The 5045-nt window shown below is 32.1% G+C and overlaps 1 pseudogene; it reads right to left on the reverse strand.

Annotated features, from left to right (window-relative positions):
- Window positions 1-4680: 4680 nt before the first annotated feature.
- On the reverse strand, window positions 4681-4799 carry LOC118605231 (annotated as a pseudogene).
- Between the last annotated feature and the right edge of the window lie 246 nt (window positions 4800-5045).

A 5045-nucleotide genomic window follows, 5' to 3' on the forward strand; every position in this document is an offset into this window, starting at 1 on the left:
GTGGCTTGTAGATGTTTCTAGTGTCATATGCTAGAGTAGACAAGGCTTTTCTGCTAACAGGTAATGAAATGGTATTAGAATGTTAAAGAAGGAGAGACCCGAGGTCCAATCTTGATTCTGTCTTTCACTCAGCTGTATGATCTAGAAAGAGTAAGAGAAACACACTGAGCTTCAGATCCTTTGTTTATAATTAGGGATAACAATGATTCTTCTACTCAAGTCAGAATTCTGTCTTTAAAATCAAGAAAAAAACAAAGTCTTGCCATGTAAATTTATAAAGCATTATACAAATATAAGGCTTTATGGTTATTATTATAAGGCCCTACCTTTTATACTGGAAGATGTATAACTGTCTTCACATTTATCAAACTCATATACTTTTTTCTACTAGAGGTAAAATAATGAGTAGAATCAACATAAAGAGGAAATAACAGTATTAAAAAGGATGTTAACTATGAGTTAAACTCTTGGTCTCACATTAAGTTCTCGAGCACTGATGGACAGCATAGAGACTACTGAGGAATATGTTGCTGGCAGAGCTTCAAGACACATGACTTCATTTCTGAAGGAAATATTGCTGTCAGTTTCTACTTCTCAGAAACCAAAGACCAGGTGTTAGTGGTTCCATTGCAGAGCCCAATTCTTCATCGATATTTGATAAAGCAGGTAATAAAAGTTTTTTATATGTTGTTTCTCAGCATAGCTCAAATACAGCAAATCTTATATTGAAAGAAAAAATGTGGCCAATAAACTTTTCTTCCGTCTAGAAATTTCTGATGAAAAAAAGAAGAGAGGAGAAGTCATTTTATCATTTTTAATGCATGTCATACCGCAGTATTAATAGACACACAAGAACCAAGGAAAAACAAGAAGGCTCAGAAACAGATTTGTGTTTAGGCAGGGTAGTGTTAAGTGATAGATGTGAGAACACAGATCGTTAAGGGAATGAACAGATTTTTTAAATTGAATGAATTTGTAATTCTGGCTTCTATATAGAAAAAAAATAAAATCCAACCCTTCTTTCAAACAACATAGAAGAGTAAAAATCAGATTGATTAAATATCTAAATGGGAAGGTAAAACTATAAGGTAAATGTTTTTTTTAAAATGTAGGATAACATCTTTGTGATTTGGGGTTGAAAATTTCTTCAATAAAAAAGTAAAAGCACAAACCAAAAGGCAGAAATAAAGTATGATTTAACTATGTCAAAATTAGTGATTTCTATGCAATGAAGAATACCACAGATAAAATTCTTAAAGGGGGACCAACTAGAAGTTGTTAGTGAACTCTAAATCTGAGAATTGAATAGCAGATAAAATTAACAAAAGAATTCTTATTAATTAGCAGTAAAACTATGAGAAACACAATAGAAAAATGGTCTAAGGACAAGTACAAATTACAAAAGAAGATCTTAAGTAACTTTCACGTAGCAATGACATGATCAACTGACTGTGCAATCAGAGAAAAGCATATGGAGTCTTCTTCATCCAGAAAAACAGAAATTTTAAAATGCTCAATAATACTGTTTTACTAAATATATGGGAAAATAGAAACTTCTACAAATTTCTAACGGGCATGTCAGCAAGTATAGCCTTTCTGAAAAATAGCATAGCAGCCATCCCTTGTCTTAGTGTATCCACGGGGACTCTCTCCTATAGGTTCATGAGAAGACATACAGATGTTAATTGCAGCAATTTCTGGGGAGTTGGGAAGCTCATATGGTGGAAACTTATAACACTATTCTTTGCAGCAATCAAAAGACTGAATTCCTGCATAGTGTGTGTGAATATGTGTTTGTGTTTGTGTTACGTCTTACTAGGAATGGGTCTTAACTATATGATGCTGAGTGGGGAAAATTGATAAAGAAAAGAATAGAACACAATACCATTTTCATAAAAAAATATATACTGCAAACAATCACATACACACACACATACACACATATATATGTGTTTACATATATATATATTTCATGAATACATCTATACTAAAGTCATACACTAAATACATTAGATTGAGTTTCTATGGACAGTGGGATACTCTAGACGGAGAGGCTGAAGTAAAAAAATTAATAGCCTTAGATTAAACAGACCAATGGTGATAGTATGCAATGGATTGAGACTCATAAAATAAAAAGCAAAAAGGAAAATAAAATATACCTCAATGCATCTTTTAATTTGACTAGAAGATATTGAATTTTTGCTTATAATTTTTAAAGAATTCCCTTAGAATTAATGTGAATATACCCAAGAGAAAGATTATTAATAATACTGGCAAGTATAAAACGTGGGAGGAATAGCAAAACAAGAAGCAATAAGGTAACAGTGTTTGATCTGATAACACAATAACATAAATATTTGAAGATAGTACATGATAGCAATCATGTCTAAAATGGCATGAAGAAATCCAGTGCACAGTGGTAGGAAAACAAACGAATACTAGGAGAAAATGTTAAAACATAAGCGGATATCACCTAGAATCCTAACTTTGAGTTGACCTTGCATATGTTCCCAGAGGTAAACAGGTGGAGAATTCTCATTATATTAACATGTTTAAATTGGTTAAAACTCAACATTTTATTTAATGATATATAATATAGACTGGTAAATTTTCTGGCCTTCCAAATTAAATTCTAATTTTTTATGATTATTACCTCTAGTCCAGGGATTATTAACTTTTATTCTGTGCATGTGTGAAATGGACCCCTTTGTAGTATGTGAGGTCCTGATTAATTCTCAGAACAATTTTCACAAAATTCAGTATTCGTTTGTTAAATATTAATAGGCTTTGCTATCATTTGTGATTTTCAGCAGGAAGATAGTGATTGGTCCTTGATATACATAGACAAATGCAGGTTTTTATAAATGGTTTTGCATAGCAGCAGCTCCTCAGACCCGTGAGTGGTACTGACTAAACTTGTTGCCTAGCAACACTACTTTATCACAGACAACCTTATAGTCAACTGAACTGGAAGAGTCAGAAGTAGAAAATGGAAAGTACAATAGTTATTTGCCTAGACTGAGATTTGCCTGGTTTTCTATTACTTGTGAAAATACTGGCCTTGGGAGTATTTTTTCTTGTTTATAACTCCATTAACATAAGAAAAGTCAGATATTAGCAAACTACAGCAGCAATCTTATCTATTTATTGGCAGCAAGGATCTCAGGGAGCCTAGGGCAATTGCTTGGAGTACTTTAGTTTATACAGGTTCAGGCAAAGGGTCAAAAACAATCATTTGAAAGTGTTTCAAGAAGTCAAGCTTCAAATTTTCTCTTCTATCATAAAATTTAATTATAATTTAAAACAATCTGGTCACCTATAACTGAGACACCAGAAAAAAATCCTCCTGCCTTTTTTTTACAGATGTAGTTTCATAGTGTTAGATGCAAAAAAAAAAAAAAAACAAAAAAAAAAAACCCGAAATGAGGAATGGGTGTGTAATTATACTCTCTTGGTCTTCCTCAAGCTTTTCTGCTTTTTCCTTTTCACAGATTGATGAATCTTAAGAAAAGTATGTTTGTATGATGTCGGTTCAAGGCAGTGTATTGTCTTTGATAAAACTTGCTTTAGTTTCTAATTTCAATAAAATAGTTTCAGAGAAGATTCACTTGAATCTACCAGCACACTCTATTTTTGGTGTGGTATTTTATACTCATTACCAGAATATCTCATTGTTTTGCACTCAAAATCTGTCCTTTCAGCACTCTTGGAAGACTGTCATGTTCCTAAACTCTCATTTCCACCTTTTCTATTATTTTCTTGCACCATAATCACTTTGGAGTCATCATATTGACTTCAAAAAAAAATTTCTCTTTCCTAATTCCCTTTTATCTTCACTCTATATTGAATGTATGAGAATTATAAAAACACTATATAATGTGTTTGCTTAGTGTAGTCTGAAAGGTGTCTCTGGATCTCCTATTACCCCAAAAGTGCAACTACATTTTATATAAAATGCAATATAAAAATTGCATTTATAAACTACAGGTGCTATGTGATCCATGGTTTCATGAATCTGTCATAATGAATTGTGCAATGCTAAATCTTCATAACATTACTAATCCACAGCTATGCCGTATTTACTTGAAAGAAAGTACGTGACATTACATAGTGTGGGTTTTCATTTAAAATCCCATGGTTGGTTGTTTTACCATTCATTGAGCTTTAAAGAAAACTTGAGGTTATTTTAAATCTAGTCACAAAATCTTATTGGTTATTTTCCTTTTGACAGTGAGTTTCTCTCTCTCTCTCTCTCTCTCTCTCTCTCTCTCTCTCTCTCTCTCTCTCTCTCCCTTCCTCTCTCCCTCTCTCTCACATTCATGTATACACACACACCACCACCACCACCACCACCAATTTTTTTATTCTAATTTTCTATTTACTACTTTTGCTTTAAAATCTTCGATACTTCTGTATATTTATTTTCTAATGAGTTCCTGAAAAGTTTAAGAATAAAAGTATAATACTTTTTTTTCTGCCTTTACATTGCTACTTAACACAAAATTTCTACTACTTTCATTTTATATTTTTATTTTGTGTTTTCATAAAATTGTTATTTATTTTGCCAGGCTATAAAATTTTCATTATTTTTATTTTATTTTATTTATTTTAGGAGAAGCAACCCATAGTTGATCATACAGATTGCAAGGACCTTGTCAACTTACAATCCTTTATTTTTTACCCCTACAGCACCTGGTCTTCCTCGGTGGCCTCCCATTCAAGTACTAATCAGGCCTGATCCTGCTTAGCTTCCAAGATCATATGGGATCAGGCTTGTTCAGGGTGGCATAGCTGTAGACTCATTATTTTTTAAACTCAGAATTATGAAAAACTGTTTTAAATAACATTCTGGTATTATAAGTTCTTTCCTTTAGTTTATTGAAAAGAATTCAACCTTGAGGTTATTACCACTAAAGTATTTTTTAAGAATATTTTCAGAAAATGCACTTAGCTGAAGGAACTAATAATTATGTTCTAAATGTTAAAAAATGTGTTATTTAATCTTTTCAAGATATATTTATCTGTTGCTCTTACTTTTGAAAAAG

The sequence above is a fragment of the Rousettus aegyptiacus genome, unplaced genomic scaffold, assembly GCF_014176215.1.
Source record: "Rousettus aegyptiacus isolate mRouAeg1 unplaced genomic scaffold, mRouAeg1.p scaffold_m13_p_1, whole genome shotgun sequence".
Taxonomy (NCBI): Eukaryota; Metazoa; Chordata; class Mammalia; order Chiroptera; family Pteropodidae; genus Rousettus; species Rousettus aegyptiacus.